The sequence below is a fragment of the Felis catus genome, chromosome A3, assembly GCF_018350175.1.
Source record: "Felis catus isolate Fca126 chromosome A3, F.catus_Fca126_mat1.0, whole genome shotgun sequence".
In the NCBI taxonomy this organism is placed as follows: Eukaryota; Metazoa; Chordata; class Mammalia; order Carnivora; family Felidae; genus Felis; species Felis catus.
Window position 1 is genome coordinate 130,482,796 of NC_058370.1, and position 14,422 is coordinate 130,497,217.

The 14,422-nt window shown below is 36.7% G+C and overlaps 1 long non-coding RNA gene across 3 annotated transcripts in view; it reads left to right on the forward strand.

The window, feature by feature from the left end:
* The window catches only part of LOC109498405, a 234,174-nt gene that overhangs the window by 20,920 nt on the left and 198,832 nt on the right, over nucleotides 1-14,422 (forward strand). The window lies entirely within an intron of this gene.

The window sequence follows — 14,422 nt, forward strand, 5'->3', positions numbered from 1 at the left end:
TTTATCCCCAGTAGTCATCGGCCACAGGCCACGTGTGGGAGGTGGTGTAACCTTGGGCCGGCAGTTCCTGCATTCAAGGGTAAATTCCAGTGCAGGCTGCAGCTGTGGGTGTATCTTCCCAGCAGTTGGGAATGGGTGCAAAAGCCTAACAGTGGGATCTGGGTGGAGCAAAATAGTATAATGAGAATACAATAATAGTACAATGAAATAACTATACTTAAGGTACATCCTTTCCAAGGAATCTATGATTTGATGTGCCCTTTTTATTAAATTTCTAATATTAATATTTTCATTGGAATATATTCCATTCACAATTAACATAACTATTGATATATGAGGTTGAAGTCTGTCATTAACTTTGGTTAGAAAACAAAAGAAATGTGATCCACCTATTATTCTATGCTCCTTTTTTGCTTTTTGACTTCATTTTGATTAAGAATTATACCCAATGTGTTGGATGTGCTAATTAACCTTATTGTGGTAATCATTTCCTGATATATACATATATCAAATCATTATATTGTACACCTTATACTGACAAAATGTTATATGTCAATTACATCTCCATAAAGCTAGAAGAAAAAAATGGTGTGTTTTTCCCTCTATTTGTTAGCTGTACATTTCGTTAGTATTCAATTAGGTAGCTGCCACAGAGGTATAAATTAATACTTTTATTGCTTTGTAAAAAGTACAGAAACCTTGAGAGACTTTTGGAATATCTACTCTTCTCAAACCTACAGAACCATCCCCAAAACTACCGTGCGATGATTTTTACAAGGCCCCTCTCTAAATAGTTAGATTTAAAAATTGATAAATAAAAATGTATGGGACCATGTGAGGTACCATAATTACTATTTGTTAATTAGTATTTAGAATAGTGAGGAGATATGAGGTACCTATGTACTTGTTTATTGTCCTAAGTGTGTATAAAGATTTTTCTTAGGTTCTAGACATCACTTTCTGTTTAGGTCTAGAAACCATCTGTCTCTCCAAGGCTATTATCAAACATCACGTCTCACACTTGGAGAAAAAGAGAGCAAGGCTATTATTTGCTCTCCCATGAGCTTTTCAAAATGTTTATATTGAAACAGTACAGAATTTCTTATCTCTAATTCCGCTTATTTAATGCAGGCTACATAATTACTCATGATGCTGCCTCATCCACTTGCTGCTTTTGTGAATCCTGGCTTCCAATTCAAACGCTGTGAATTGAACTCTGTCAGTGATGACCAAAAATATAATTCTTACCTAGAGTGTGCAGGAGAATGTAAGAGATGCTTCATTTTCTGGTCATGTCAAATTAACTACTCAGAATTTTATAGTCTAAATGTAGAGTAACACGTCTTCCAGCTATGTCTTTTCTTGAACTTTTTAGGCTGTATGTCTCAGTTCCTAAGACGTGAGCCTTTTCAATGTCAACCTCACCCCTGTCTTCCCCACACTGCCACCAGTGAGGAGGAGAAGCAAAGGGGCTGTGAGCAGTTCTTTTTCAGTTCTTCTTCATGCCCCTCATCCAGCATGGCTCAAAACTGGTTGTTTATACTTAGCTCTAGGTCTATCACTCTTAGAATGTGAAGAACAAAGAGTTATGGAGAAAGGAGATTGTTTCTGTCTTTACAGCATGTCAATGTTCTTAACTCAGCAAGTCATGAGGATGGAGAATCATGAAAATATTTACATTATTTTGACATTCTTTTCTCTCCTTCTCTAAGACAAGTTACTCACATCTTAGACTTTTATACCATGTCAGGTATGTTTCTTATGCTCTTTTCTGTATTGTGTATAATTTTCTTTCTTCTTGATTGGGTCCTGATATTTTTTTCTTACCTGTTTTTTAGCTGACAAATATTCTTTTCGTCTGTGTCTAATAGTTTGCTAAACCCATTCTTTAGCTTTTGTTTGTTTCAGCCAGAGTATTATATAATTCTATGAAATTCATTTGATTCTTTTAAAATTATTTCCCATTCTCCTCTGATTTTTTGAATCTTGTAATTCAATTGTGTAAAAACATGAATTATAGTCACTGTGAAGTCTGTCTGATAACTGCAGTACCTAGATATTATGTAGATCTGTTTCCCTTTTTCTTAGTATTCCGTCACTTTTTTCTTCTTCATGAATGCTTTTTATAATTGAGTGTCAGATATTGTACATGAAAAATTGTAAAAATCACTAGAAACCCTGGATAGTCCTGTGTCCTGGGGAAAGAATTTACTAGTATTTTTTAAGGCAGCTTGTTTAAGTCTCATTTCTTTTATCTTATCAGAGGTTGAGATTTTTTGAAAATATAATTCAGGTCCTTGAAAGACTGGTCAATTTGGGGGTCACCTTTCCTCTTAAAGTATATCCCTTTGAGGTTATAAACCAAAGCCTGTTTTTTCCTCCCTTTCTTCTTCTTCTTCTTTTTTTAATGTTTATTTATTTTTGAGAGAGAGAGAGCATGAATGGGGGAGGGTCATAGAGGGAGGGAGACACAGAATCTGAAGCAGGCTCCAGGCTCTGAGCTGTCAGCACAGAGCCCGACACGGGGCTCGAACTCACAGAGCGTGAGATCATGACCTGAGCTAAAGTCAGAAGCTCAACCGACTGAGCCACCCAGGCGCCCCCTCCCTTTCTTTTTAATGTTTATTTTTTAGAGAGAGAAGGAGAGCATGAGCTGGGGAGGGGCAGAAAGGGGGACAGAGGATCTGAAGTGAAGCAGGCTCTAGACTGACAGCAGAGAGCCCAATGCAGGCCTCAAAATCATGACCTCATGCCTCATGCCTTACGACCTCAGCAGAAGTCAGATGCTCCATTTTTGCTATCCTGGTTGACAGCTTTCTCCCTGGGGAAAAGGACATCCAAACAGCTGGATCACCTGTTCTTCTTAGTTCTTTCCTGGGTCCTGGCCTGGCAAACGTTCAATGTCTTGGTAACTCTCTAATACTTTCAAACAGATTCTTCATCTTCATAGTCTAATTTTTCCATTGTTTTAGTAGATGAATGAAACAAGTAATTCCGCCATTACTAGTAGACTATAGCTGACAGATTGCTCTGAATTTGATGCAAAAAAATTCCAGAACATTCTAATTCAACATAAAATGCTATTATAAACTCTCTGCATCACATGCAGCCGTTCTTGCAATACAAGCCCTGGGAACACGTTATTTATCGAACATAAAACTATGCCATGTGGCACAAAAGTTGGAAATGACAGAACTTAACTGTCAAGAATCTTCAGCCACATATTGGGAAGGTTTAAAATTAGCATTTATATATAAGTAAATACTAGTATAAGGATAAAAGCAAATATTCGAATTTAAATTACTTTCAGATCCACCCGAGATTGATGGAGTAACTCTCTAAATCCATTCTAGGCACTTTTAATAATATTCATAAAAATTTGTGATGCAGATTTTTTTTCCCTATTTTACAATGAAGACATGGATGTGACTTGGAAAGAAAGTTTCTTGCTTAGTATCACACAGGTAGAAGAAGTTGGAACACGGATTCGGACACATATTGAAAGTGCGCACTGTATGTTCCTAAAATTCTAGTGTTCCTTCCATTCTCTGATGCCGCTTCACTGAGCCACAATGCAGTCAGAACAATTACATATTTAATCTCTATTTGGGTTTTTGATGAAGTAACATACCTCTCACTCTACATTATTTAAGACAGAATATAAGTAGGCATGCAGATAAATTATACTTTCTCTTAATTATTCCAAACTTCAAGAATATATTGGTGAACTTAGGTTCTGCCCTTGCTCCTAAGTCATAATGATTTTCTTCTACTTCTATGTTTGATTTCGGTCATGTATGAAGTGGCTTCTCTCCTCTATGGCCCCTAATCCGATGAGATTTATGTGGTTTGTGAGTCAACTTCTGTTTTATGTAAATTTATGCTTATATATCAATTTCATTTATTCACTATTATCAGGTCAGAACAATTTTTTCTCTGAATTAGGAAGAGAGACACAGAATTTTCAAAACAGAATCTAAATGTATCCCTAAGAATTTTGTTAACTTGAAATTGCCTAAAACTGTCAGTAATTTTGCAAATCAGCCAGGAAGACATCCAAATTCTATTACAAATGCTTTTGTATGTCTATCTATTAAAGGAGGCAGGTGCAAATGATCAGACTACGAATCTATGGATTTAAATTTAGAATCTATTTTTTAATTATGCCATGACAAGATGGATAAATTAACAAAGGATATGATAATAATAGCTATTCTTTCTGACTATTAAGTTTTGTTTCTTTGCTGGATTTTCTCTCAACACTTAGTTTTAATTCCATGGAATTAAAATATTTTTCGAGTCAGACACACATATCAAATTCCTGTATATTTCACAATGATAATCCTTACCCTTTACTGATACTTTAGCATATCTATTATCTTTCCATGTATATGCTTTGTCACCATGGTAATGTTTTATCAGATGTCTCTAAAAAAACATTATCAGGGGCGCCTGGGTGGCGCAGTCGGTTAAGCGTCCGACTTCAGCCAGGTCACGATCTCATGGTCCGTGAGTTCGAGCCCTGCGTCGGGCTCTGGGCTGATGGCTCGTAGCCTGGAGCCTGTTTCCGATTCTGTGTCTCCCTCTCTCTCTGCCCCTCCCCCGTTCATGCTCTGTCTTTCTCTGTCCCAAAAATAAATAAATGTTGAAAAAAATATATTAAAAAAAAATTATCAGTTTCATTTCTTCTGTTTATTACACTATTTTCTTTCTGATTTCTGTGGTAAGACAATCTTCACATTTACCACTCTTATTATATGTTTCTATAATTTTAATATTATTTGAAATCTATTTTCAGACAGCATTTCTCTTTGAAAAGATAAAATAAATGAAACTTATGGGCACCTGGGTGGCTCAGTCGGTTGAGTGTCCGACTTCAGCTCAGGTCATGATTTCCGGGTTTGTGAGTTACAGCCCCACGTCGGTCTCTGTGCTGACAGCTTGGCGCCTGCTTCAGATTCTGTGTCTCCTTCTCTCTGCCCCTTCCCTGCTCACACTCTGTCTCTCTCTCTCTCAAAAATAAATAAATATTAAAAATATTTATAAAAAAAATGAAACTAGCCAGAATTCTACCCATTCTTTGATACTCACAAAATTTCCTGACCAATACTTATTTTTCATTCAGGTTTGCCGTCTTTCTTTACCAATCTGAACTATGACACTAATAAACTAACCATTTGGGATGATGAATTTCAGTTTTCTCCTGATTCTGAATACTAATCATTATTTAGGATATTAAATGTTTTACAAATGTTTCAAACTATCTACTTTCTACATTCAACAATCACTGACTACTCAAGATACTTTATTTTAATTTCATTTTAAAAGTGATTCTCTTCCTAAAATATAGCGTGTGTGTGTGTGTGTGTGTGTATAATTTGACTAAAAATTTATAATTATATGCTTTATCAGTATATGTGTTTATATTGTTCTTACCTATTTATTTTCTTGAGACAACTGGAGTGGATTTTTTTTTTGTCTTTTTTTATGTTTAGGTTTTATCTAATTAAGTTAAAGAGAAATGCAAAATGAATAATCACTCTTCTCTTTTTTCTTCTTCTTCTTAAGTACCTTCCTATTTTGTAAATTAACCTCTCAGCTATTATAAATTACCAAAATACAGCATTACTTATTTTAAATTCTTCTCTCTGTGCCATTTTTCATACAAGGTCTTCTTGGAAAGATCTGTACTCCCCTTTTCAACAAGAGTTTCTTCCAAAGCCTTCAATACGCTTGTAAGCAACATCCTCTGTGAGACCCTCCGGGTGGCTGATCACCATGGTGACTTAACTGGGCCTCCTCTGCTCTCAAAGCATCATTCACCCCACAAAGCAACCAAAAATGCTTTTTGAATTTGAATTAATGACTCTGTTTTACAGGAATAAATCATATTCACTACATATGACTTGAAGATCTATTATGATCCTGAAAGGGCTGGCAGGGAATTAACCATGTTTGTTCTTACCAGAATGTTCTGGAACTAAATCCATCTTATCTGGCTTTGGAGCCCAATTGGCTTTGGTGTGTTTGGGGGAAAATCACTTAAACTGTTGTGACTCAAGATCTGTAAGATAAGAATTGTGGGTAGGGGCACATTTGTTTCTTTTTTGTTAAAGGTTAATTTTCTCTCCGGCCCTGTGGTCTCTGAGTTCCCTGCTTCAAGGATCATGAGGTCATGTTTCCAGCCCCACCCCAGCACGTGTCTGACACCTAGCAAGCACTTCCCACGTGGGAGAGATGACCGCAAGGTCGATTCTACAATTTTCAGTGCGCACGAGGATGGAACTAATTCTCAGGGCTGACACTCTCAAGGGAGAATCCCCAGCAAAGATGAAAAGTAATCTTTACACTGAAGGGTGTGTGAGACAGAAAAAAATAAATAAATAAAAGGAAGGAGTATCCCAGGGTGTTTCTAGACAAAAAGTGTACCTTCATGATAATCACAGGAAAATGTTTTCTGGATGTCAAGGCATATGCAATATTTATTAATAAAGGTGTTTATGATAAATTTTCCTAAACATTGCAAATCTGTGCAAGACTTACGTTGGCCTCCCCTAATAAACAGAAGTGACTTTAAACTTCTGATCGGCTTGCCTGCTATTCTGGAATTTAAAATAGTTGGAATTTAATTCCATAATATTTTCCCCCCTGTTTCTCCCTCCCTTCCCCAGTCAGTTTGAAGCAAAACAAACAAAAAACCCACAACCCAAGAAACAAAACAGAGCGAATCTTTTGATAGGTCCTTGTGCCCTCTAGTGGCCGATCTACTTAGCACGAGTTCTGGCCAGTCAGGCAGGGGTGTCTTTAAATGGCTGACCAGCCGTTTCCTCCTCTCACAGGTGACGCTCTCCTAGGCTCCAAACACACAGTCTGCACTAAAACACTTGAAACAATGGCTGGGTCATAAGTAGAGAGAGTTGGTAAAACTTTTAAATCTTTTATCTAAACTTTTATCTACACTTTAAAAAAAATATTTTTTTTCAGAAGCAGTATAAGTGTGTATTCCATAGGAATACAGCATAAATTATATTAAAATGTTTCATTATCCCAGTGACCAGAACAAAAGGGTTCTTCCTTATTACATTTTTATGACATATAGTTCAAATAATATGTGTTTAAATGTATTTATTCAGTAGGCTGACTTTTTGTTACTGACTGGGAACATTGATGACTAACTAGGTCTAGCATGGTGTGAAAAATATAAAAGTTAAGAAAATAACTATATTTTGTATAAAATTACATCTACATAATTACTCCTTCACCAAGTATATGTTAACCAACTTAACAACAATATTTTCAATTCAGAAAGGAAGATTCATTTGGAAAATAACCATCAAGTCAATTATTAGATATTTATTCATTCAGCACATAGTTAAATATAATCTGTGTTGTCCCAGATATTAGTATAGGACTGAGAAAAACATGGTGAATTCCTACGTGGAGATAATGTTTCAGGAAATAAACACTAAATAAATAATCATATTATAAATGTAAAAAGATAGCACTGTGAAAATGCTAGAAAATGGAATATGTAATATGAGGATGCTTAATAAGGGAAATTGTATTAGCTGGGAAAATATTGAGAGAATGAAGTCTGGGGTTAAGTCTAAAGGAATAACAAGCATTCTAAGAGCAATGAGTTAAGGGTGAATTTGGGAAAAGGAGAAATATCTCTGGCAAAAGCAGATCTTGAAGGAGGAAGACAACATTGAAAGACTGAAAATAACAGACATCAAGAGGAATCATAGTGTTTAAAAAGGCAAGAAAGCTCAGTAGGCATCATCAGCATCATGGCCATAGAAGGAAAGGAAACTCAGCAAAACTAAAAGGCAACTGACAAAAGGGGAAAAGATATTTGCAAATGACATATCGGATAAAGGGCTAGTATCCAAAGTCTATAAAGAACTCACCAAACTCCACACTGGAAAAACAAATAATCCAGTAAAGAAATGGACAGAAGACATGAATAGACACTTTTCCAAAGCAGACGTCCAGATGGCCAACAGACACATGAAAAGATGCTCAACGTCACTCATCATCAGGAAAATCCAAATCAAAACCACACTGAGATACTACCTTATGCTGGTCAGAGTGGCTAAAATGAACAAATCAGGAGACTACAGGTGCTGGAGAGGATGTGGAGAAACGGGAACCCTCTTGCACTGCTGGGGAGAATGAAAACTGGTATAGCCACTCTGGAAAACAGTGTGGAGGTTCCTCAAAAAGTTAAAATAGAACTACCCTATGACCCAGCAATAGCACTGCTAGGAATTTACCCAAGGATATAGGAGTGCTGATGCATAGGGGCGCATGCACCCTAATGTTTATAGCAGCACTTTCAACAATAGCCAAATTATGGAAAGAGCCTAAATGTCCATCAACTGGCGAATGGATACAGATGTTTATATGTACAATGGAATACTACTTGGCAATGAGAAAGAATGAAATCCTGCCATTTGCAGCAATGTGGATGGAACTGGAGGGTATTATGCTGAGTGAAATAAGTCAGTAGAGAAAGACCGATGACCATATGTTTTCACTCATATGTGGATCTTGAGAAATTTAACCGAAGACCATGGGGGAGGGGAAGGGGAAAAAAAAGTTACAAAGAGGGAGGGAGGCAAACCATAAGAGGCTCTTGGATACTGAGAACAAACTGAGGGTTGATGGGGGCGAAGCAGGGGATAGGGGAAAATGGGTGATGGGCATTGAGCAGGGCACTTGTTGGGATGAGCCCTGGGTGTTGTATGGAAACCAATTTGACAATAAATTATATTGAAAGAAAAGGACATTTAGTATTTATTCTTAGAGATGCCCTTTTTGGAACTTCAATTATACAGTTGTTTCTTTCTGGAATTTTGTAACTTAAAATAACTTTAAAAAGCAGATTAAAAAAAAAAGAGGCCATTCAAAGCAACGCCCTCTACCCTGACCTACATAAACACAAGAGCACATATGCAAAAAGTACACACTTATATATGTTTATTATTTCTAACCAAGTAATGTAAAAGAAAATTGAGTATACAGTTTCTTTGGTATTTATCAATTGATTAAATCATACACGTTTAGAATAATGTTGCCTGTTCTGTAAAAAATATATCAACATCAAAGATATATTATGTTTCTTCTTTTTTGGCTGCTGCTTTTGGCCCTTTTTGTTTTATTTATTTATTTATTTATTTATTTATGTATTTATTTATTTATTTATTTGGAAGTTTTCTTATGGTTCCCAGTGATCTTCAATTCTTAGTGGTCCCACCCTTGTTTATTCTCCTTGCCTTAAAGTTGAACTGGATCCAGTTAGACTTGCTTCTAGAAGATAGAATTTGGCAAAAATGACAGAATGCCTCTTCCTGGTTAGGTTACCAAGGATGATGGTTTCATCTTGCAGGCATTCTCTCCCTGGCTCTTCCTAGGTGAGGGCTCTGATGGAGAGAGAGGGTGAATGAGGGCAAGAGCTGAGGGCAGCCTCTGGCTGAAGGCCTGTGGGAACTGAGGCCCTCAGGCTGATAGCCTCCACTGAGCCGGGTCCTGAGAACAATGGGTAAGGGTGTTTGGATGCAGATCTTACCCCAGTTGAGCCTAGAGTGACTTTGCCACCCCACCCCCACCCCATCATTGTCTTAATTGAAACCCTGTGAGTAGGGCAATCATTCATCCTGGTTTGCCTGGGGCTGAGAGGTTTCCTGGGACTCGGGCCTTCCAGTTTTAAAACCTGTCAAAGTCTTGGGCAAACCAGGATGAGCTGGTGAGTTAGTAATTGTGAGCTAATAGCTGTGTGTTGTTTCCAGATGCTAAACGTGAGGGTAATTTGGTAGGCAGGGGTAGGAAACTAATACACATCTATTCAGGATCCACCTCAGGCATAAGGTGTCACAGGAAACCTCTGATTAGTACGTATGTGCTTAAGGTCCTTCAACAGATCCCCTGCAGTATTCTGTACTTTTCTCTATGACAGCATCTGAAACTCTTCATTCTGTTGCACCAGACCAGAAACACTCTGAACACAGGGACTATGTTTATCTCCAAGGAGATCTTTGTAATATTCAGAGCAGATATCACAGTACTGGAACTGAATGATGTGTGCATATGCCCTGGCTGGCTGACTTAATACTCTTATGTGTATTATAAAAAAAAATGTCATTACTTAGGGAGACGATGCTTTATAAATCAAAAATACATTAGACCAGGTTTCTTGCATCTTTCCCGTGTTGCGAGAAAGATAAAAACTCACTCCTTTTTCTTTGTTTTGTTTTATTTTTAAGCCAGAGCTATTTTCACAAATCTGACTCCTCATTTTGTGGTTAAGGACACGATTAAGGAATCAAAGGACTTTGATTTTGTGATCAAGGTATTTCAGAATAAATTGACACCTGTGTTGAAGTAACAAGAAACTCATTACCAATAATATAGAAATAACTTCAAACTCTGTCTTCATTTCACTAAGAAGCATGGATATTCATCTTTGTGTAAGGATGATTGAGTAAAAGAAACAGATATGACAGGGGCACTTGGGTGGCTCAGTCAGTTAAGTGTCTGACTTCAGCCTAGGTCATGATCTCACCATTGCCAAGTTCAAGCTCCGCATGGGGCTCTGCGCTGACAACTCAGAGCCTGGAGCCAGGTTGAGATTCTGTCTCCCTTTCTCCTCTGCCCCTCCCCCACTCACACTCGGTCTAAGAAATAGACATTAAAAAAAAAAAAGAAACCGATTTTACAAAATGGGAAAGTTTATAAAGGATCGGTTGTGTCTGTCATTGGTAGACTTGCCTAGAGATCTGAAAATAGGGTTTGTAATAGACAACATTCAATCCTATTAACTTAATTGACGAAAATACCAAGTTATATGATTATTATTCAGTTCAGTCTCTAGGGGCCACATTCCTTTTGTTTAGTTTGAGCTTTGGGCAATTGTGGCTACAAATTGCACCAGTGCCATATTTCTGCAAGCAAAACACATTTTACATTTTTCTTTTGTTTCTTGCAAAGCTGTTTTTATATAATATGAGTCAATTATTATAGTCTTTCCATATGTAGTCTAATGATTGATTTAATTTTTTAATGTTTATTTATTTTGAGAGAGAGAGAGAGAGGGAGCACGAGTAGGGGAGCTAGGGGAACAGCAGAAGGAGAGAGAGAATCGCAAGCAGGGGTTCACACTGTCAGCACAAATCCCGACACGGGGCTGGAACTCACGAAGCATGAGATCATGCCCTCAGCCAAAATCAAGAGACGCTTAACTGACTGAGCCAGCCAGGCGGCCCATGATCTCTTTCTTTTTAAGAGTTTACTTTCTCCAATGCCTGAACAGAGTATCAATGAAGTTTGCTAATATAAACCCCACCCGACCACAAATTCAACCCCCCACTCCTTTTGTTGGGCTTTATTTGTAGACTTACTGCTTCTTGATCTTCCTTTGGTTCATTGGGAGCTATTTTCTACACTTTTGGGGGGGAGTAGGTAAAGGAAGGAAGATTTTTTTTAATGTTTATTTTTGAGAGAGAGAGCACAAGCAGAGGAGGGGCAGAGAGAGAGAGACAGAGACAGAGGATCCCAAGCAGGCTTCAGGCTGACTGCAGTGCCCAATGTGGGGCTTGAACTCATGATCTATGAGATCATGACCTAAGCCAATGTCAGATGCTTAACCAACTTAGCCAGCAGGTGCCGCAGGGAAGATTTTTTTGTTTTTAATTAGTCACAAACAGAATGAAAATAAAGGTTTTATTAAACGGCAGAGTGTCGTGAGTGTTGGAGAGAGATGATATCATATAGGGATGCAGCAAATAGGAAATGAGAAAAAGAAAATTCTTATATTTCAGAAAATTTAAGGGAAGCAGTTACTGCATAAAGTGAGATGTTGGCCTCAAGGCATTTTTATAAATAAATAAGCCAAACATTTGTAGCTTTCTAGAGCATAAAATATAGAGAATATTTAACATTTACTGCTTTACAAGAACCAAATATTGATGTGTTTATTATATCTAATATGAACACTTTAAATGTTCATATTATATTTTCTTTGCAAACTTTCATTGAAAAGGAATTTGGTTAACAGTTTAAGTTCTTTATTAGGTATTTGAGACAAGTTACAAGTGATGTCCTGTGCAATAAAAAAAAAAGGAATTTATTTTATAGTTTGTAAAACATTAATATTTCTTGTTCTCACTTTAAAAATTGCACGATGCTTCTGAATCTTCATCTGTTATTCTAGCCTCTTTTACTTTTCTATGGAATTTACAGTCCTTACCTCATACAACCTATGAAAAATGCTGGGGGATTACTAATAAATAAAGTTTGAAACTTACTCATTTCTGAAAAGGATGTGTGCAATCCTGTTTATGGATTAATTCTCCCTTCAGGGAGAGCTATTTGTTTCCTTGTGTCAAAATGAACTTCATTTTAGAACGCTAGTCAGAATGTATGTTTCCTATGGTACATTCTATTAAGTTAGCTGTTAGTCATCAAAGATAGCATGTGAGTTAGAATACATTGTATTTAGAAAGCTAGAGATTTAATCTCTCAGATTATATTATATGTTTCAAGTTTTATGCCCCCCCCCCATCATAAAGGAAATGATATCTGGGGTATTTCAATAATACCCAAACTGTGCATTCAATTCATGGCTAATTAGGCGGAACTGGATCTTACCTACTGTTAGCTTCCCTTCTCTATCTTGTATTAATGGAAGTTGTACTAAATAAATACTCTCCAGTTGAACTAATTAAGCCACCCCCAAAAGTATTCTCAAAATCATGAGTTAATGTTATATTTATATTTTTCCTACCATTTCTATAACAATTAAATAATATTCTAAATATTAAAAATAGTTATCAGCCTGAGATCATTGCAAGAGGTCGGATTCATGCTAAGAAAGTCAAGAAATTTGAAATTTGGACACATCGATGATATGTTCACACACTAACATTAGCTCACGTTGCTAATGAGATGAATATTTTTAGGAAAAGAGAAGAATAATTGTGACAATAGAAAAGCTGCCTCAGGCCACTTTTCTCTACGTATCGATTTTGCTGAATCGTCAAGTTTGTTTTACTTCTTGAATTCCACATAAAGTAAGGTGTGTCCTTGGTCCCCTCACAGACTATACAAATTCTGCCCATAGCCCAAGTTCTAGTTTAAAAGCTAGAACTTGCTTCTTAGTTTAAATTGCTTCCCAGAAATTTCTTGGTGGCTGCACTGTCCCAGATGCTTCTGTGACACAGTCCTCTGTTATTAGCTACTATTCATTTCAGTTACGTATTGACTTACTCATCTGTTAGGAAGGGTAGCGTCCACATTTTTGTGTGAATAAAATTACCTCGGCAGCTTCTGTACTAGTCTGTCTGCCTGGAAAGATGTAATTTAACAGATCGAGGATGATCTACAGAAATCTCCACATCTTAGAGGACCATGTACCCATTCTGTTCAACTTAACCTATTTACTCTTATGAAATATTACTTTCTCTATTTCTGCCAAACACACTCTGAGGACTTTATTCTCCTGCACCATGCCAAAAAACTCATGTATTTTCTGTAATTTTTTTCCAACATCTTGTGACACTGCTTGGCATCTTGGAAGACTCAAAAAGTAGTAGGCTGTAGTTATTTTATTTCAATCTTCAATTTGTTCACTGTGCAAACTCCTTCCTAAGTGTATCGTAAGCGTTCTGCTTTATGACCATGATCATCTCATTGAATTAAATTTAATTTGATAATTGTGTGGATTTAAATCTTGTAACAAGTCTTTAAATCTTTATTTCCACATGCGTGCATAGTTTTTTTTTTCATTTGTATGTTGCTTAATAGGATCGTGTTTTCAAGTCTATTTTAGTAAAGTAACGTGTAAAATAAAACTGAGACCTTATGCGTTTGAAATGAAAATAAAAGGCATATAGATCAGAATGGGAGAAATAAGACTGTTTTTGTTTATAAGTGATATAATCATATGTAGAAATGCTGAAATAATTAAAAAAAAAAAACCTCTTGTAACTAATAAGCAATTGTAGCAAGGTTTCAGGATACAAGGTTAAGATATAAAATTCAGTCACTTTCCTATATACCAGGAATGAACAGCTGGAATTTGAAATTAAAAGTACAATACCATTTGTAATAGCACCCCCCCCAATGAAATACTTAAAGGTATAAATCTAACAAATATTTATATGAAGAAACTAGAGGTATAAATCTAACAAGATTCATATGAAGAAACTAGAAAACTCTGATTAACTCAAAGAACTGAATAAAAAGGTATTCCTAGTTAATAGATACAAAGACTGGGGGCGCCTGGATGGCTCAGCCAGTTGAGCATCTGACTCTTGGTTTTGGCTCAGGTCATGGTTTCATGGTTTGTGAGTCCAAACCCCACCTTGGGCTCTGTGCTGTCAGTGCAGAGCCTGCTTGGGATTCCCTCTTCCTCCTGCTCTCT